Source organism: Brachypodium distachyon, chromosome 2 (genome assembly GCF_000005505.3).
Source record: "Brachypodium distachyon strain Bd21 chromosome 2, Brachypodium_distachyon_v3.0, whole genome shotgun sequence".
Lineage (NCBI taxonomy): Eukaryota > Viridiplantae > Streptophyta > Magnoliopsida > Poales > Poaceae > Brachypodium > Brachypodium distachyon.
The window spans coordinates 18,555,847-18,577,422 of NC_016132.3; the positions used below are offsets into that span (position 1 = coordinate 18,555,847).

At 45.6% G+C, this 21,576-nt stretch overlaps 1 long non-coding RNA gene across 1 annotated transcript; it reads left to right on the forward strand.

Annotated features, from left to right (window-relative positions):
- Nucleotides 1–11,487: 11,487 nt before the first annotated feature.
- On the forward strand, nucleotides 11,488–20,933 carry LOC104582629. The gene is made up of 2 exons (XR_002963747.1): nucleotides 11,488–18,765; nucleotides 18,869–20,933. It is a non-coding gene; the product is annotated as an uncharacterized LOC104582629 (long non-coding RNA).
- Nucleotides 20,934–21,576: the final 643 nt, after the last annotated feature.

Below are 21,576 nucleotides of genomic sequence, written 5' to 3' on the forward strand. Positions count from 1 at the left end.
TATCTTTTTTGGAAGAACATAGGTATTACTATCTGAGTCATGCATAGGCACATAGTTAACATCACAACTTCGAGCCACCACTTTCTGTAAAAAACAATATGGTACTTGTTTGTCTTCGTAAACCCCATTGACCCATTGTGCTAACTGCTAAGCAACAATTTAGACTTTCAGTGTTTAGTCAACTGCAATAGCTAATGAGGAAATCCAGTTTACCCTTAGCCACAGATGGCGTGCGCGCGGGCACTCCAGGGTGCCATTGTGCTAAGCAACAATTCAGTCTTTCAGTGTTTAGTCAATCGCGAAAGCTAATGAGGAAATCAAGTTTATAAGATAAGCCAGAGATGGCGTGCGCGCGGGCACTCCAGGGTGTACCGTGTACGTCCTCGGTTCCTCCCTGTGCACTTGGTCATCTCGCTGCGAGGAATCCTTGAGGCACCCACCTAGGGAGCCAGGCTCCCGCGACAGCCTCAGCCCTCAGCAGCGCGCACGTCTCCCGCATCCGGTCGTCAAAGTGTCCCACGAGTCCCGAATGCCTGCCCATCGAGGTTATCGCGCTCTACGGCGCGCAGAGTCGTCTGCCGTCCATTGCCCGCGCGGCCGGCAGCTCCGGGGGTTACGGGCGGCGCCGAGAGGCCTCCGGTCGGGGCGCCACCAATTGGACCAGGAGGTGCTACAGTTGTCCCTGGCGCGTCCTATGCCGGAGGAGCCTAGAGGAGGGAGGAGGGCGTGGGGGTGTAACACCTACTGACCTGACGAAGAGCCACACAGGGAGAAGACGGAATGTGAGAAGGCACCACAACTACTACGGGAATAGATAGTTGCGTGTAGTGTGTTGCCTGTGTGTGTGGGGTTTGGCTGTCAGACCCAGGAGTATTTAAGTTGCTGTAATCGATCGTGGAAAATTAAGAAAAGAATAGAGGAAAAACTCTTTCTCCAACTTGCTTCTCCTATCTGCTTTCTTCTCCTGTAGCCGATTGAATCCGGCTACTCACGTCCCGGCAATCATCGGTGACAAGAGGTGTTACAAGTGGTATCAGATTTAGGTTGATTTGGTGGGTTCCGCGGCGTTTGTGCAGCTTGCTTCTCCCGATTTGAGCGGTAATATCCCTGGGCGAAGGTTGGTGAGCTTTGGTGATTCGATTCTGGTCGAATTCGCCTGAGATCCTGTAAATCCCGACTCTGGTTCGCTTGAATTTGGAGTGCTTGTCGCCACGGCGCCTCCCAAACCCTCTCCGCAGACCCGGTTCGTGTTGGACGCCATGGGGGAAGCGTCTGCTCATGCGGAGTCGGTGTTCGAGCAGATCCGGGCTGGTCTCGATCGCCTTGAGTCACACGTCGAGACCATGGACACCACACAGCAGCAGCTTGCGGCGCAGATGGATCTCACCGCGCAGGCTATGCAGAACAGTCATCAGCTCCATGATGAGATGGCGCGCCGTTTCCATACCTTGCCCGTCCAGATGGCCTAGCAGCTGGCGGAACTGGCCCGCATGCATCGTACTAGATCAGTTGCGGAGGATGATGCGGATCCTGAATTTCATGCTCATGGGAAAGGTACGGCAGAGGACAGCCCACTTGGGTCCGGTACATCATCAACACGTTTTCTGGAAGGCGGTGCAGCTGGTGGCGGGGCGATGCACGGCGACGGTGGTGCGCTTGTTGGCGGTGGTTCTGGTCCTTATACTGGCGGCGGTATTTTGGGAGGCGGTGCAACTGGTGGCGGGGCGATGCACGGTGGCGGTGGCGTGCATGGCGGCGGTAGACCAGAAAATCAGGGTGGAAATCGTACCCCCATGCCAAAGATCTCTTTTCCTCATTTTGATGGTACTCAGCCATGGGTCTGGCGGGACAAGTGCTTGGATTACTTCAGGGTGTTCAACATTCATCCCTCACTTTGGATCACATCAGCTACTCTGCATATGGATGGGAAGGCAGCACTCTGGTTACAAACTTACAAGCTGCATCGTGCTGTTCTTGAGTGGCCTTTGTTCATTACAGATGTGGAGCAGAAGTTTGGGGCTGATGCTGAACGGAAATCCATGAAGACTTTTCTTCAGTTCAAGTAGCAGGGCTCGGTGGAGTAGTGCGAGCAATTTGAGCTCTTATAGTATGAGGTGGCGATGCATCACCCCTCTTATGATATGCATTTCTTTGTGTCTCATTTCCTACGTGGGCTGAAGTCAGATGTTCATGGGCCAGTCGAATCACAGGTTCCAGCGACACTTGATCATGCTATTCGTTTGGCTCTAATTCAGTCTGAGGTTCAGCAGGACTGCAAGCCAGGTCGCTATCAAGGCAATCGTATCGAGGCACCAATTGGACGTGGGGAGGCTCCCAAAGCACAACACAAACCTGCTCAAGATTTGTGGCGTGAGCGACAGCTGCGCGATTATAGGCGTGCTCAAGGGATGTGTTACAAATGTGGCGAGAAGTATGATCCTACTCATCAGTGTGCTCGAAAGGAGCAAGCCACAGTTCATGCTATGGCAGTGGAGGAGTCTGATTTGGAGCTAAGTACAGAGGTTCTGAACATTTTGGCGACCGCTGATGCTACTGCTGAGGAGCAAGTATATCTCTCCGTGCATGCCTTAGCTGGTACAGTGGATGATGATACGATCCGTATCCGAGCTTTGGTTAACAATCAGGTTCTCCTCATCTTAATAGAGTCTGGCAGTACACATAGTTTTTTGAACAGTTCTTTTCTGTCCCGTGTGTCTCTACCAGTCGCGGCGGTTCCGTCAGTTACTGTTCGTGTCGCCAATGGTCAAACACTACATTATGATCAGATGGTGTCTCAACTGGAATGGTGGACACAAGGTCACACATTTGCAAAAGATATGCGTGTCTTACCTATGGGAGCATACGATGCAATTCTTGGCATGGATTGGCTTCGTGCCCACAGCCCTATGTTGTGTGACTGGGAAAATAAGGTATTGCAGTTTGACCACAAGGGACAGCGAATTGCATTCACGGTGTTCCTCCTCTGTCTCTTTTATTGCAAGATGAGTTGTCTGTGGATCAATTTCTAAAATGGCAACAAGGCAATGAGATCTGGGCCCTGGCTGTTATTCAGGAAACACCTGCCGCAGTGTCTGAAGTTCTACCTGAACCAATTTCTGCTGTCCTGACGGAGTTCAGTGATGTCTTTGCTGAACCACATGGCCTTCCTCCTCCGCGCACGTATGATCATGCCATTGCTCTGCAACCAGGAGCTGCTCCATTTAACTCTCACCCATATCACTATTCTCCACTGCATAAAACTGAAATTGAGCGTCAGGTTATGTAGATGTTGGCTGACGGCATTATCACTCGGAGCATGAGTCCAGTTCTACTTGTTCAGAAGAAAGACAGCACGTGGCGTTTTTGTGTTGATTACTGCCGGCTCAACGATTTGACCATCAAAAATAAGTTTCCTATGCCTGTAATCGACGAGCTGCTAGATGAATTGGCCGGCACGCGGTTCTTCTCCAAGCTGGACTTGCGTGCCGGTTACCATCAAATCCGCATGCGTCCTGAGGACGAAGAGAAAAGGGCTTTCAAAACTCATCACGGCCACTATCAATTTCGTGTGATGCCATTCGGATTGACATATGCTCCTGCAACTTTCCAGTGTGTGATGAACTCAGTCTTGCAGCAGTGCCTCCGCAAATTTGCTCTGGTTTCATAGATGACATTCTCATCTATAGCCCCACGCTTGATGCTCATGTTACTCATCTGTCTATAGTGTTGTCTCTGCTCCGACAACACCAATTGGCCGTCAAGCGCAGCAAATGCTCATTTGCGCAATCCAGTCTGGAATATCTTGGCCATATAATCTCGGATCATGGAGTGGCAATTGATCCTTGCAAGACCCAGGCTATGGTGCAGTGGCCTCGTCCTACCACGGTCATGGAATTACGAGGTTTCCTTGTTCTCACCGGCTACTATCGAAAGTTTGTGCAAGCTTATGGTATTATTGCGAAACCACTTACAACTCTTCTCAAGAAAAAAGGGTTCGTGTGGACCGAGCAAGCTACTGTTGCTTTTGAAGCTCTCAAATAGGCCATGATCAACACGCCGGTGCTTCGCCTTCCGGATTTCACCTTGCCGTTCGCGGTCGAGACAAATGCATGCGATCTGGGCATTGGAGCCGTACTGTTACAGGAGGAGCACCCTGTTGCTTTTCTCAGTAAGGCCCTCAGCCCTCAACATCAACAACTCTCAATTTACGAAAAGGAATTCTTGGCGCTGATTATGGCTATGGAAAAATGGCGCCCGTACCTCCAGCGTGGCGAGTTTGTGATTAACACTGATCATCAAAGCCTCGCCTTCTTGTCTGAGCAGAATCTGCAGTCTGATTGGCAACGTAAGGCGATGGCACGACTGATGGGTTTACAGTTTAAGATTGTTTATCGCCGAGGGCACGATAATGCAGCGGCTGATGCTTTGTCACGCGTCGGCCATTTGATGGCAGTCCAGGCCACTTCAACTCTTGTTCCTGTATGGATTCAAGAAGTTCTGAACTCCTACCGGACAGATCCTGTCACCCAACAGAAACTCTAGGCGCTGGCTATTCTTTCTCCTGATGACAGTGGCTTTGCTCTATCAGATGGCCTGATCCGTTTCCGTGGACGTATCTGGATTGGGGATAATTCTGCTCTTCGTACCCGTATAATTCATTCTTTTCATTCCAGCGCCCTTGGTGGTCATTCGGGCATACAAGGCACTTATCAGCGGCTCAAGAAATTGTTTCATTGGCATGGACGAAAATTGATGTGGAGAATTTTGTGAAGCGATGTGGGGTCTGCAAACACACCAAGCATGAATTGGCCAAACCGAAAGGCTTGCTGCAGCCATTACCTATTCCAAAAGGGGCATGGAAGAACCTCTCAATGGACTTCATCGAGGGATTGCCATTGTCTGAAGGGTGTAATGTGATCATGGTGGTGGTCGACAGATTTTCCAAGTATGCTCATTTTGTTCCTTTGCGTCACCCTTATACTGCTCCTCAGGTTGCCAAGTTGTTTGTGGATTCTATTGTTAAGTTGCATGGGGTGCCCTCATCCATTGTCTCAGATCGTGATCTCGTGTTCACCAGTACATTCTGGCACAAGTTACTCAAGGCTATGCATACCACTTTGCAATACTCCACCGCCTATCACCCGCCGATTGACGGGCAAACCGAGAGGGTTAATCAATGTCTGGAGATGTTTCTTCGATGCATGGTACATGATGCAGCGGTGGCACTCCTGGCTTCCTTTGGCCGAGCTCTGGTACAACACAAGTTTCCATGCCTCGCTGGGATGCTCACCTTTCAAGGCGATATATGGCCATGATCCAAACTATGGTGCCTTGTTGTCAGGTGTCTCTGAGTCTGCTTCAGTGCAACAAGTAATGACTGATAGAGCTGCCCATCTGGCTTTACTGAAGCAACATTTGGCCGGTGCCCAGAATCGTATGAAGGTCCAAGCTGATCGTAATCGTACCAAGCGAGTCTTCCAAGTGGGCGATCAGGTTCTTCTCAAATTGCAACCTTACACTCAGTCCTCCGTCGCCAATCGTCCCTATCCCAAGCTTGCCTTCAAGTTTTTTGGACCATATACAATACTGGAGCGTATTGGCGAGGTCGCATATCGTCTTCAGCTGCCACCTGAGAGTAAAATCCATGATGTGTTTCATGTTTCTCAGTTGAAGAATTTTACCCCAGATCATACACCAGTGTTCCTTGATCTGCCGAAACCACCAGACTTAACAGTGGATGCTCCAGTGCCGGAGGAAATTCTTGATCGTCGTCTCATCAAGAAGGGCAATGCTGCGATTCCCCAAGGATTGATCACATGGACAGGAATTCCTGTGGAGGCTGCGATTTGGGAAGATCTTCAGGTTCTTAAGCAGCGATTTCCGTTGGCCATTGCTTGGGGACAAGCAATATCTCAAGAGGGGGCAGCTGTAACACCTACTGACCTGAAGAAGAGCCACACGACGAGAAGACGGAGTGTGAGAAGGCACCAACTACTACGAGAGACGGGAATAGATAGTTGCCTGTAGTGTGTTGCCTGTGTGTGGAGGGGTTTTGGCTGTCAGACCCAGGGGTACTTAAGTTGCTGTAATCGATCGTGGTAAATCAAGAAAAGAAATAGAGGAAAAACTCTTTCCCCAACTTGCTTCTCCTGTCTGCTTTCTTCTCCTGTACCTGATTGAATCCGGCTACTCACGTCCCGGCAATCGTCGGTGGCAAGGGGTGTTACAGGGGGCGGCGGCGAGGAGAGTGCTCAGCGAGCATTCCGAGAGGTTCCGAGGAGTTTTGGGGGTTGTTTCTCTGGGCTAATCCGGTACGGTGATCGCGAGTTTGGCTCGACCGACAGAGTTGGGGCGGAGCAGGACGGGGTCGAAAGTGCATTGATCAAGCTGGCACGACCATTGGGGATTTGGGGGTCGATATCTCGGAGCCGGATTGAACGCCGCCCTCCAGTCTCGAGAGGCTTATCCTTCTCAAAAATAAATCATCTTAAATTGTTTGAAAAGTCTGTTAACATTGTTCAAATTGAACTTCAGACTTCAGAAAATCATAGTTTTCAAAATAAAGTGGACAGAGAGCACCCCTGCGTCGCCCTCCTCTGCGACACGGGGGGGACCCTAGCCGCCGCCGGAGGGGGTGTCGGCGAAGCCCGCGCACGCCTAGGGAAAGTGGCGGCGGGCCTGTTTTCCTTCCCCTCCGGTTCTCCCTCATGGACTCTGCGACGTGGGGGGCTCTTCGGCGGCGCGGGGCTGCGTGGCTCCGAAGGGGTGTTGGCATGCGTCGCCGGAGCGCAGAGGTACGGCGGTGGCTCGAAGGTCGGCAGTGTGGCGGCTTGGCAATCGCCGGGGCCAGATCTGCCGGTGGCGGCGCTGAATCGGGGCGTGCAGTGTTGGAACTGATGCTGCGTCGAGCTCGACAATGTGGGGGGGGGGGGCGATAAGGGGCACGCGGGGGGGGGGGGGTGGCTTAGGGTTGCGATGGTGTGCTGCGACCTGCGGTAGTTTGTTAGATCCGCAACGTGGGGCGGTTGCAGCGCCCCTGGCCAGTGGTGATTTTGGTCGTGTGGCATCGACTGGCCTCTGGTTAGTCCTTCGGTTGCTGCGAAGCTATTGTTCTTGTTTGCGCTGGGGACTGCATGCGAAAACCCTGCACCGTCTCTTGTGTTGGCGACGACGGCATTCTCGGACGTCACTCCCTTCTTGAAGGCATCGTCGTGGAGCCGTACTACATCCCACCATTTGCGGAAGAGGTGTCTCCATGCGAAAACTCAGATGCGTTTTTCAGATCGGGCAACGACGGCGTCTTCGGACATCGTGTCCTCCTTGGAGGCGTTGCCTTTGGAGCCCTCTTCTGACGGCGCAGATGGGAACTTGGCACAGATGGCGACTTCGTGATGCACGGACTTGCTGATGCGCGAGTTGTTGTTGTCGGGGCAGCCTCTTCTTGCTCTGGTCGTCGAAGAAGCCCAGTTTTGTGTACCTTCTTCTACTGCAAGGATCATACGACATGTTTTATTGTTTTCGTCACATATGACATGGCTGTGGGACACGCAAGTCAACCACACAAAGTCATGGGGCTTAAAGTCACACAATCCACACCGGTTTTATCTGGCAAGGATTCTCTGCAGTAAGTCACCTGACTTTGTGTGGCTGACGTGCGGGCCACACAGAAGTGGGACCCACAAGTCAGCCACACAAAGTCATGAGACTTAAGTTAGACAATGTACACGGGGTTTTATACTTTTATTGTACATGATCTTATGGACGACACCAAAAGCAATCTTGAATTTAAAAACATGCCGTATCACCTAACTCAATAAAACTAATTTGGTCGATGATGCTGTAGTTTCTTGATATAAAAAGGAATGTTTGAGCACCAATTGCTTTGGTTTGCTTTTGTGATCCTAGCAAGGTGTACCTGATTGTAGCATAAATAGATAAGCAATACTTGATGGGTTCGTTGTAGGGAAAACAAAAAAAATCCTACGAGAAGTGCGGAAGAAACCCAAGATCATATCTACTAGATGTAAGTAACGAGAGAGATTATGAGCATCATACCCTCGTAGACCACAAAGCGTTACGATCACGGGATCGTTGTTGGCGTAGTGGAACTTTCGATGAGACCAATCTCAATGCCGAACAGACGACACCTCCTTGGTATCCACACGTCCAGCTTCACGTCGTCTCCTCCTTCTTGATCCAGCAAGCGAGGGGAAGAAGTTGATGAGATTCCAGTAGCACGACGGCGTGGTGTAGGGTATGGTGGAGTTCTCCACGGGCAGGGCTTCACCTTGCGCGTGAGAGGAGGAGGTCGGGGAGAGGAGCAGCGTTAGGCCAAGGGGCAGCCCCTCCCCTCCTTATATAGGGGAGGAGGCCGACGGCAAGACATGTAAAGTAGACAATCTTACCTTTCCTTTCTTGCCTCTCAAGAAATAGGAATTTGATCACATAGGAATCAATTCCCTAATTCAATTTTTCCCTTTCCTTTCCTAGAGGTGGCCGGCCACGGAGTCCCGGAAGGATTCCCAATCCTTTTGTTCGGTCTCCCCACGTGGTGGACAGCTCCCACCGAAGGCTTCCCTTTCCCCTAATGGTCCTAAGGGGATAATTAATTAGATTTCTCTAATTAATTACTACAGAGGCCCAATTAAATTCTCAAGAATAATCCGGAACATTTCAGAACCTTCCGAGAACTTCCAGAACCTTCTAGAATATTCTCGGTCAATACCGGAAAATATCCCGAACTTTTTCGAAACAGCTTTCTCATATATAATTCTTTATCTCCGGACCATTCCGAAGCTCCTCGTGATGTCCTGGATCCCATCCTGGACTCCGAATCAATATTCGATATCACCATCTATTATCTCATTGTACCCTAGTGTGAAATTATAGGTGATGTGTAACATTGGCAAGTGTTTTAGATGAAACATTGATGTGGATATTTTGGTAATATGGATACTTGTGTGATGACATGTATCTTGTTTGGACTTAGTGCTTTGCTAGTGGTGTGTTGATCCATTAGTTTCTTATGTGAAAATATGGCGTGAGTTGTGTGAAACTTACCCTGAGTCAAGTCGCGGACTTGTGCTTGTACTTGTTATTTGTGTGTTCGCTTTCAGCTGTTGCCAGAGCTAGAGGAACGTAGTCGATGATGGGATCGAGGGACGAAGCTTGGGAGAAGCTGAGGTCGAGGGATCAAGGTCATGCGGGACGTTCGTGCGAAGGAACAATGGAAGTGAAGGCTACGATGATCCGAAAGGGCACCGGTTTGTCGTACGTTGTTTATACCGGAGATGTACGGTATTGGAGATATTCGACACGTGATGGTCGAGTTTTGAAGACATCACAAGAAGAGTTGATGTCATGGAGTGGCATCGACTGGCATCGGCGTGAAGACATGTAGGTCCAGCCGTGGCTGGATGAGAGCAGTTTAAAGATTAAACAGTAGCATCATCAACATGGCGTCCGATGGAAAAGCGGTCCACATGAAAGTTGTGCGCGTCGTCGAGGCGAACAACGTTTCTTTTGGACTCACCTCAATCTGAGATCGTATGCGGGCCCCACGGGCAGAATACCGACCGAGACAGAGGAGTTGGTGTTGGATTCGGACTCGGTTTAGGGTCGCGAATTTTCCCTTATAAATAGAGGGCGTCCTAGTTAGAGTTTTACTAAGGACGTGAGGGAACTCAGAGGTTTGGATCTAGATCAATTCTTGGAGAGTTCTTAGATGCATGGTTGCATCTTTTGTAATCGATCGACATCGTTGCAATTAAGAGATTCGTTGGCGGTGTCATCTTTGTTTTTCTTGGATCTTCGTGGATTATTCGTGTTAGATCTTTCTAACACTTTGCTGCAGATTTATCACGAGTTCATAATACTTTGCTGCAGGTTTATCACGAGATCAAGGAAAGATCGCGATTACTTCATCTTTCTTGTTATTCCTCAAAATCGATTATAGATTAATTCTCGGAAAAGTTTTAATTTGCTTCCGCGCAATCATTCACCCCCCCCCCTCTGATTGCCTATCTCGTTCTCACACCTAGCGACATTAAGCGTTAAGTGTGTGACCCTACGGGTTCGAGAACATGCGGACATGACCGAGACACCTCTCTGATCAATAACCAATAGCGGGACCTGGATGTCCATAAAGGTTCCCACATATTTCACGAAGATCTCATCGGTTGAACCACGATGTCGAGGATTCAATTAATCTGGTATCTAATTCCCTTTGTCTCGCGATATATTACTTGCCCGAGATTTGATCGTCGGTATCACCATACCTAGTTCAATCTCGTTACCGGCAAGTTCTCTTTACTCGTACCGCAATATAATATCCCCGTGACTAAACACATTAGTCACATGCTTGCAAGCTCATTAGAATGTTATATTACTGAGAGGGCCCAGAGATATCTCTCCGTCACATGGAGTGACAAATCACAGTCTTGATCCATACAACCCAACAAGCACCTTCCGATATACCTGAAGAACACCTTTATGATTACCCAGTTACGAGATGACGGTTGATGTGCACAAAGTATTCTTCCGGTATTAGAGAGTGGCATGATCTCATGGCCTAAGGAAATGATACTTGACATAATAAAAGCATTAGCATTTAAACTTAAGTGACACGATAAAAAACTATACTTAGGTTTGGGTCTGTCCATCACATCATTCTCCTAATGATATGACCTCGTTATTAAATGACAACACATGTCTATGGTTACGAAACCTTAACCATCTTTTAATCAACGAGCTAATCTAATAGAGGCGTATTAAGGACACGGTATTTATTTATTTATCCACATATGTATTTAGCTTCCTGTTAATACGATTATAGCAAGAATAATAAACCTTTATAAAAACGAAGAAATATGATAATAACAAATTTATTATTGGCTCTGGCACATATTTCCAACAATACTGCAATCATGTGATTTGGGGTTGATCCAAATACAATCGGTCAGCACGTCCACAAGCAATACTGCAATCATGTGATTTGGCGTCTTCAGCTGTTGGTCCAAACACAATCGGTCAACACGTACACAATTTGATTTCGTAAACACGGTCGTTGGCAGCAGCGATAATCCATCCATAGCACCCGTTACACGTTTCTGGTCCACGAGATCATCTCGGATCGCGGTCACCGGTCAGCGATCAACAGACAGCCGCACAGCATCCGGAACTCCCGACCACCCCAGAAGTTCCGACCCGGTCCACCATCCCGCTATGGAAACGCGCAAATATCTCCGCGTCGCACGTTGCCGACCTGCCAGCCGCCCACGGACCCGATCCAGGCCGGATCCAACCCGATCACCAATTCTGCCCCATCCATGCTTTCGGTAGTTCGCTCGCCTAAAACGAGTGGCGCGCACGGCACCGCCAGCGCGGCGAAGCCGTGTCCGGTAAGGAACCGGCTGGCGCCAGGCCGGATTCGCTTCCTCCTCCTCCCCCACGGCTCCACCGCCTTTGCCCCCTGCTATAAAAAGCGCCCAGGTGCGCCCTTTCCTCCTCGCGCTCTGGTCTCGCCTCTCTTCGTTGGCCGCGGCCCGCGCCTCGCTCTCGCCTCTTCGCGTTTGCGGCGACTGTTTCCCTTTTCTCATCCCTTTCTCGTCTCGCTCGATTATTTCGAGTTGCCTTCCCTCGATTTGATTTCGCTTCGTCGTCGCCCTTGTCTTCCTGCCCGCAGATTTCGATGCCCGTCTCCGTGCGATCTGGGGGAGCGATCCGGATTCGATCGAGTTGTTTTTGGTTTGCGTTCTCTGTCTCTCTGAGAATCTGATTTTGCGGCATCTGCTTCGGTTCGGAAATTCGGGTCCTCTGTTTCTTGTTCGCCTCCACACGTTGGTTGCAGGATTGGACCTGGTGGATTTGGGATTGAAGCTCCGCTCCTGGTGTCTTCGTCTTGACTCTTGAGGCGAGGGGAATTCGAAGCAGGTCAGTTTCTGGTGCTCGGTCAGATCGGTCCATTGGTTCCGTCACCTGCGCTCGGTGATTTCAGATTTTGATGGCTCGTCCGTGTGGTCTCCTGGATCTATGTTCCTGACAAAGCGCTCTCTTCTGAGTTCCGACGAGTTACCGTCATACGTTAATATATGAGGTGGATTCGAAGCCCTGGTGGATTCTTATTAGCAGCTGATCTCGCTTGTGGTATGTGTTTCCCTCTTTTAGATGCAGAAGGGAGTCAGAGATGAACCAAGTTCTGCAGAGATGAGCCGAATGGTAGAGGTTTGCGTTCCTAGTTATTTTGATTGGTTGCGGTTCAAAGGTTATTATAATCAGAACGTCTGACATGAAGTTTTGGTGTTAAATTGAAGCTAGATCAGATCGCTTTTCAAACTGCAAATTTGTGTTTGGATAATCAATCTCAATCCCCCTCGATTTACTTCCTTCATAGTACAATTTCGTGTCCGGTGATTCTGATTTGGATTTGTTGGTGGTTCTACAGAGATGGGGAATTTTAGAGCTTAGCGGGAGATCCTATTTTGCTTCAGTCATCCCTTTTCAACCTGCAACTTGATCAGTGTTTGGATAATCAATCCCAACCCCACTCGATTTACTTTCTTCGTATGCACAGTACAATTTCGTCTCTGCCAATTCTTATTTGTATTTGCTGGTGGTCCTATCCTACAGAAATTGGAATTACACAGCTTAGAGGGAGATCCTATTTTGCTTCAGTGGGATCGCTTTTCAACCTGCAACTTGATCTGTGTTTGGATAATATCTCAACCCCCCTCGAGTTACTTTTTTCCTATGCACAGTGCAATTTCATCTCTGGCTATTCTGATTTGGATTTGCTGGTGGTTCTACAGAAATTGGAATTATACAGCTTTGGGGGAGATCCTATTTTGCTTCAGCAAGGGCACTCCCTTCTGTGTTTGGAACTTTGGATAATGAGTCCCTCAATTTAATTTCTTCGTCTGCACATATGAATTTTAGTCTCCAACGATGGTTCTAATTTAGATTTTTGTTGGTGGTTATTTAGAAATTGAAATTATAGAGCTTAGCGGAAGGTTTTATTCTGCTTCAAGATGGAGCGGCAGCGGGCACTTCCTTCAGAGTTTGGATAACGTGTCCCTCGATTTAATCTCTTCGTCTGCACATTCATTTTAGTCCAACAATTCTGATATTGGATTTGTTGGTGGTTTCCCAGAAGTTCGATTGTATAGCTTAGTGGCTGGTTCTAATTTGCTTCAGCATGGTTCCGGCGGTTCTTTTCGTGACTTAACTCTTCCCATCTTCGATTATTGAATTTCCAAATGGTCGGTAATTCTCAGCTTCTTGCAGATACTGGCTTGAAGGGACATAATTGCAATTTGGAACCGGTGTAATCTAGCTGACCCTCCCAGACAGCTTAACCACCTTCATTTCCCCATAGTATTTTATGCATTCTCTAGCTAAGCAGCCCAACTTTCCTCTAAATCTTTTCTTACAGAAAGGTCTTCCTCATTGCAGGACATATTTGACGAGTTCAAGTCGAACCTAATGCTTATTTACTGAGTCGAATTTTGCTGATCTCTTAATCCACTATCTTCTCAATTCATCATAAATTAGAACCATAATATCTTACTAGTAAATATTTGAAATTCAGATTGATCAGCAAAGGTGCACCGTTCTAAGGATGATTTGGAGCTACTAATGGCACATCCTATCCTACAAGCAAAAAAACTGGACTGAGTCGAATTTTGCATATCTCTTAATCTACTATCTTCTCAATTCATCATAAATTAGATAACCATAATATTTTACTAGTAAATATTTGAAATTCAGATTGATCTGCAAAGGTGCAACATCCTAAGGATGATTTGGAGCTACTAATGGCACATCCTATCCTACAAACGAAAAAAACTGGGCACTATCTTTATCTATTACACTCTTATTTCGAGTCATCTTGTTCTTTATTTTTTCTGTTTAGCTGCTTTACATATCTTTGATTTAGGATTTTGCTTATACCCTTACCGTGGTTGCAGATATCATTGCCCAGGCCATGCTTGCAGTTACTCGAAATCTGTTAGATCACTTGGTTTGCTCTTTCCCTCTCTGGTTCAGTTGGTGTTTGTATTCCCGACCCGCCTTGTTGGTTGCAGGATATATAGTTGAAATTTAAATGGACCTATAGCAGAATCTGTGCTCTTCTAGTGGAGTCAGGTCGGTCACAGTTGTTCGGTTCATTTGTGTTCGCCACCTCGACGCATTTGTTGCAGGAGACTAGATCTGGTCTGGAATATGTGCACTTCTCATGTGGAGTCAGGTCAGTCACAGTTGTTCGGTTCATGGTTCATTTGTGTTTTGTCGCCTCCACGCGTCTGTTGCCGGAGATCATGAGGTGGTTTTGAGGCCCCGTGTTGGTTATTATCATAACAACTGATCTTGCTTGTGGTATTTGGCTGTGCTCCTTGAGATGCAGGAGGTGATTGTTGTGGATGGATGAGTCAAAAGGGTTGAGGTTTGCTTACTGTTCGTTCTTTTTCTTATTGGTTGTGGTTCAATGCTGTATCTGGTATGGTCAGATCTCGTGAGCTGGTGTTGGATTCATGCTTGATTGGATCGTTGATCATATGGTCGGAGAACTTGAACTTGCTTGGATAACCACCCCACCTCTTTGTCTGCTCAGTTCAATATTGGGTATATGACAAATATGATCTGTATTGTTGGTTCTCCAGAAAATTGTACTTACATGACTCGGCGGGATGTCTTGCTTTGCTACCCCATGTTACTAGCAGTTCCTTCTGTGACTTCAACAATCTTTTCAAACTTACTTACCAACATGAATGCGCTGCCTTTGTCAGTAATTCTCTGCTCTTGCGGATGCTGACACTTGGATGAGACGTAATCTGGAACCGCTGCTTGTGTCCAATAGATCTCTGCTAGTCAGACCATCCTTAATCCCAATCCATCACTGTTTGATGCATGATTTATCTGCTTAAGCAGCTTCTTTCTGCCAAACTACAAAAATCAAAGAAAGGTGTTCATTGCAGGTCCTAGCTGACGATTTAGGTCCAACACTCCAACCTGATGCTGCAGTTGGGTTATCTATTTGCAGATATTCTAAATTTGCTACCTTCTCCATTCATTCAAAACTTAACCTATATAAAGTGGTCATACTGAGGCTATATCTGAACACTCAGATTGATCTGCAGATGTGCAAGATTAGAAGTGCGCTCTGGAGCTTCAATCTAGATGTCCCATCCCACACACCAAAAACTCAGTGTACTCTATTAGATCTCTTAAAGCTCTTGTTTTAAGCCTTTATTAAAACTTCTGCTTTGCCTTGGTTGCTTGTAGCTTTGATTTGAGTTCTTTTTTTTGCCTCTGCCTCTCTGTGGTTGCAGATTACATTTAAGCCCAAGCCATGCTGTTAGCCACTGGAAACCTGTTATATTCTGGTTTGCTATGTATCTATCCGTGATTCCTTACATCTACTCTGCATTCCGTGTTGTTAGTTTCCTGGGCATGTTCTTTGCAGTATATACGTTTTGGAAAGGGTGGGGGGGGGGGGGGGTGGTGGCTACCTGTGCCCTGTACGACGAGTCAGGTTAGTGTTCTTGACAGTCTGTTCAGTTCCTCCACCGATGGCTAAATAATTCTCAAGGTGAATTTGGCACCCTGGACTAGTTCGTACTGATAGAAATTGATTTTGACTGGTATTTGTTTGTGCCCCTCTAGATATAAGACAGTACTTGTGGAGAGTGGACAAAGAGGTTTGGTTAGTTCACGTCTGCTCTTTCTGTCAGATACCAGTTTTTGTGGCAACTGGGATTTCAATTGTGTTGGTCAGATTCACATGGTTGAAGTCTTGAAGATTTGAAGCTTGACCGAACTTGTAGAACTGGAGTCTGCAATGCTTCTTTTTGCTTATTTGATCTGTTGATGTGAGGAGTTTGTTCTGTGCGACAATGGTTTGGATACTTGGTTGTTTTCCAGCGACTGATATGACCGGAATTCTTTCGGGCCTCAGCAACTGGAATGGGCTGAGTGTAGGAGTTCCTTCACGATAAATAATCCTCTCAAACTTCTTATTGATAATTTACATATGAAGTGCTGTTCAATGCTTGCTAGTAATTATTAGTTTTGTGCAGATCTGGCATACAGTGAGGAAATCGATACTGATGTGGAAGAATGCATGGCTTCGCTAAACCAGGCTTATCCATCTCCCTTCCCATGTTTTGCATGTTTTCGTTGTTGACCGGCTTTCTCCAAATGGTTTAGGATTATGGAATTCGTTCATTGTAGGCATTGCTGATAATTCTCCAAGAGGGACCTAATGTTGTCATGCATGCTTTGTTTGTTAGAAAACCAATTATCTCAGCTGTTATAAGTGTAGTAATCAATACTCCTCAGAGGAAATGCTTGATTAGGAAGTTGGAAAATTCAGCATGGAGAAGTTTCCCGCAACTGTGATAATTTTTTTTTGTTGGCTTCCAGCATTGAAGTTTCAAATATGGATGTTGGACTAGAGCTTTCCATTTGTGGATTTATTCAACGGATTTCCTCTCATGATAAGTGATCAACTCAGACTTGCATTTTTAATATGTTTCAGAAGCACCTTACCTTTGCAGAAATATCTCAACACCATTAAGATGTAGATGCTCTGTGATGTGACAGTCTTTCACTACCTGAGTAATTTGCCAAAAACTAATATGAAAATCTTTGATAAGATCATTTGCTCACTTCTGGTCATCTTGGAAAAAGAATCTGAATAAGCTGAGAAATTTGTTGACAAACTCACTTAAACCCACAACTTTTGTTGACCTGCCACTATCTGAATTCTGAATGTTGTTGAGTCAATTCAGTGGCATGAAGAACTTGATTGCTGTGCAGATTACTGTGTAACTATGGAGTTATGGATTGCTGTGCAGAGGTTGGCTTTCATCTTGAGTATTAGCAGTTCTGATTGCTGTGCAGATTACTGTGTAACTATGGAGTTATGGATTGCTTTACAGAGGTTGGCTTTCATCTTGAGTATTAGCAGTTCTGTTTCTGAGGGTATTTTTCATTCCTTGGAATATTTCAGATTTTTGGCACCACAATGTTCTCCAGAGAATGAAGCTTCTTAAGTTGGTTTGGTGTATACAAGTCAAACCATCTGGTATAAATGTCCTTTTTCGTGCCTGTTCAAATTTTCTTCTTATATATCTGGTCAGGATTAACTAGGTTCATGACATCTGCAGTGTTTTATTTACTTGCACTGAACACTCAAGCTTGCACCACGTAGGACTGTCTTGACTCTTTGATCTCCCAGATTTATTTATCTGTTTGGTGCATCACATACTTTCTCTATACAACCAGCTAGTATTATTATTCATCCCAAGTCTTGGCTGAGTCACCATTTTTATTGTTGTTCGTGCCTACAGTTCATACTTCTGTTCTTATCTGGCCAGGGCTACTCTATTCATCTAGCCTAGCTCATTGCATATTCATTTTTACCAGATCAAGGATACTTTTGGAGTTCAATTTTTTACCACATTGCTTTTTTTATTGAATTATAAACAATTGTGATATCTAGTTGATCCAGTGTGTTATAAGCATCCTTGGTTGTGTTTTTTCAAAGGGTTATTTGACTGTTCCTTTTCTCAACCATGGTTTGTTCAGTTAGATTTCATCCTGAAGCACATTGATTTGTTCATTTCTATTAAAAACGATTTAAAGGTGCCATGGATATATGTTATGATGTGTGATGGAATTGCTAGACCCTCAATCTAACTTCATTCCAGATTAAAGTTATCTGACTTCTTTTCAAGAATGTGATTGGTGTGTTGATCGATTTGTTCTTAGTGGAAGACTCTAGTTGGGAGGTCTAGCAAAAGTTCGGTTAGGGGTGCTTTGAAGCTTGGACTTATCAACCTGACTGTTCTGACTGCTGATTGGTGATCTTGAAGTTACTTGATTTGGTCGAGGAAGACTCTAGTTGGAAGGTCTAGCAAAAAGTCGGTTAGTAGGGGGGCTTTGATGAAGATTGGACTTACCAACCGTGTTCGCTCAGCTGACTGTTCTGACTTCTGATTAGTGATTTTGAAGTTACTTGATTTGGTATTTGGCAACTTACAGTTCCACTTTGTCAGTGGCCTGATCTCCTTGTGTATCTTCGAGTCATTATGGTATGTTATATGCTTAAGTTTGCGTGCGGTTTGGATGGAACCTTTTTTCTCCTGACTCAACAATAATGCCAGAGCTGGAAGTTGCTTTCATCTGAAACAGAATTCCTAAAGCAGAAAGATCAATTTGTACCAAATTTTGTTAGCAGATTATAAAGTGTTGATTTGGCTATTGGTTACCTAGTTATTTCTGGAAGTTGGGTGTCATTCTAATATTTGACTGCTACAATCTTCAAAATCGACAGTGCACTCAGCAATGTATTCTTGTTGCAGAAAATCTTGTAGGCTGTCAATCACTTTGTAGGAAGTAAATATCACATGTGTAAATGGAGAAAAAAGATCTCCACAGTTGCTATACTTGAATTTCTTTGATATTCAGATTTGTCAGTCTACACATTGTTGTTCATGTTCATAACAGCACTGATTTTAACTTCTCCTGGTCAGTTCTTCACTTCGTAAAGATGGCTTTTTGTAGACCTCCGATCCCACCTAGTAGTTTGCTTGACCCACTTTATTGATTTCTTGTGTCAAAACATTAACTAATATAATTAATTCAAAGATCAACTCTAGAATTATAGCTGGATAATTTTGAAGTGTTAGGGGTTACGACTAAAACCCGAAGCATCGGACCAATGATCTCCCCATGGCTTCTGTGCAAGTGCCACAAAAGGCTGAGGTGAAAATCTTGGATTGGAAGGTTGAACAAATATTTTGTGTGCACACTGCTCTTCGCACTTTCAAAAATATGATTTTGTTCTGTTGATAAACGGATTTTTCAGAAGGAGGTTTCTTTCTCATTGGTGTTGCTTCAGACGAATCTGGATTACAGGATTTTCAAACACATCTGCTTGGTTCACTTCTAGTGGTGGCTTGCACCTGAACTCCAAAATTATTGTTTATATGTCTTCCTTTCATCTGAGTACATCCTGGATTTCCTATGTGCCTATCTTAGGGCCTTCCAACCTTATGATGTTTTATCTCTTATGGCATAGTGATGAATATAAATCTCGCTATGTTCGTGTTTCCAAGACTCGCCCTCACCCCACTAGAGAAATATAGGTCTGGAGGTAATCTAGTTTATTTCAGTCAGGTTCTTATCTATAGCTTGCTTTCTTTATGTTGGAGATCCAATGTTGCATGTAATAACAGTTTGCTTGTGCTTCCATGCCTGTCTCTGTGTTATCTTGTTTGCAAACGTTCCATTGTGTGTACAGATATTGCCTTTTGGTTGATCATGTGATTTGTATGCTTTGCTGAATGCTTGGTTCTCGTGTTTGCTAATTTGTGTTTTGTATTGTTGCAGTTTAACACTGCCTTTGCCGGTCCCAAGCCCGGATGAGAAAAGGTGGAGGGAACTGCTTTGTATTAGCAATATTTGCAATCGTGTAACAGTGGATTAAGTTCAATTCTTAAACTTAACGTAATGTGGTAGCATATGGTTCAAACTTCGGAATGCACCCTTGCCGTAATTGAATCAAAATTTATTTAGTCACAAGGTGGTCGCAGCTGGAACTGAACTCCAGGAGGTAACTGATTCCTGTCTGAACATACAATCAGTCAAGTCATGATATATGGACAGAAGCATTTTGGAGTAGTGTGAGGCAATACATAGCAGACGTCATGAGATATATGGACAAAAGCATTGTGGAGTAGTGTACACATAGCAGACGTCATGAGATATATGGACAAAAGCATTGTGGAGTAGTGTAAGGCATTACATAGCAGACCTCATCTAAGGTTCTAGGATCTTGTTCAGGTTCTGGTTATGGCTTGAAGAACTGCTCCCTAGAAGAGGCTCTCCGTTTTAGTAGTACAGTAGCATTCAGTTTGTCGGTATTACCTAGGATGACTGAGGGTGATGGATCAACGATAACCGCAGCACTTACAACCACTTCTCTAGCCTAAAGTGAACTTGCTTGCTGCCTGTGTCTCATCTTTTAGCGGGAAATGAAGCTTCTACTGGGGAATCCCAGGACTGAAATTGAGACAGGCACTCAATCACCAAACCAGTTTTTATGAAAGGTTTGGCTAGCTCTCAGCAGAATGGTAGAGTGGTAGACAACCAGAAATCTGATGGAAAGGTTGGGGAGGCATATACTCTCACTGCTCTGTTTTCTTTTAGATTGACGGGGGACTACTCCCCGCCGGTTGTGAATGGAGTATATTACTCGAAAGCCTGACTTGGGGCAGTCCAACTGTTAGGCCAAGGGAGTATAGAGCAGGGGAAATACTAGAGCAGGGCCAAGTGTAATTTTTTTGCATGGTTGATGCTGAAGATAAGGATCAAAGTTAGAACTACACTTCACCTCCAAGGAGTGATCGTTTCGGACGCCTGTCCTTATGGATGCGGTTGCTCAGAAACTGTTCACCATCTGGCGTTCTCGTGTCCAAGAGCTGGGGCTGTTTGGCATGCCTTTGGTTATCCTGTATCTGCTAACTACGAGGTTCAGGACCTCTTTACTTCAGTCAAGGAACTGATTCCTTCAGCATGGTTAAGAATTTGGGACACAATGGTTGTGTCAATTCTTTGGAATTTATGGCAGGCCAGAAATCGTAAAGTGTTTGACAATGTCCTTTTTATTGTTCCAATGGTGGTTCGACAATGCCAAGATACTTTCAAGTTATGGTTCTTCAGAATGAAAGAGATCGAGAAGAAGGCTGCCCGCGTTTGATAGATTCATGCCCTGACTATAGGATTGGCATGTTGTAATCTTTTGTCTTCTGTTTTCCCTTGCTCCCTCCCCTTTGTTCTTTTTGCACAACCATCTTGTAAGATAAATGCCTGTTTCTGGCACTTGATAAAATTAAGGTAGGGGTCTCCCCTTCCGTTCAGCTAAAAAAAAAGTGATGAAACCAGTGTATCTTTCATTTTTCAAGCTAAAAAGGGTGTGCAGGTTCTGTCAAAATTTTCTGTTAATGTTCTTGTAATCATTGGCAAGAAGAATTGCCGCATGATTTGATGGCCTGTATGTGCTTTCGATCTAGCATGCTGGGGCTGCTAGGCAAGCCTGTTTCTTTGATTGCATATTGTCCATGCTGCTGTGATGCTGGAATTTACTCTAGAATGCTAATCTTGGTTCTAATAGCATATATACTGAGTGATGTCTTGAAACTTGATGCAAGAATAAGCATCAGTTATGAAGTATATTGATCCTTTTGTGCAACTCGGCAGCAAAATGCCCTTTGTCGCTTCTACTCTGAATTCTCTGAACTCTCGTAGTTCTTTTATATTTTATTACTTACTCTATAGGATGATACAACAACTACCTTAATATCTATGCTGTCAAAAAAAAACTACCTTAATATATATTATCTATAAACCTGTCAGCTGGCTCATCTACATTGTGTAGTTGAACTCCGAAGAAAATCTATGCAGCATGTATTTTCCCCACGGAGAAAGGACCCAGATTAGTGTTGGTTTCAGACGACGGGTGACGGGACCTTGAACCTGTCATGCTACTTGGTATTCTGATGCCAAAACTAAATT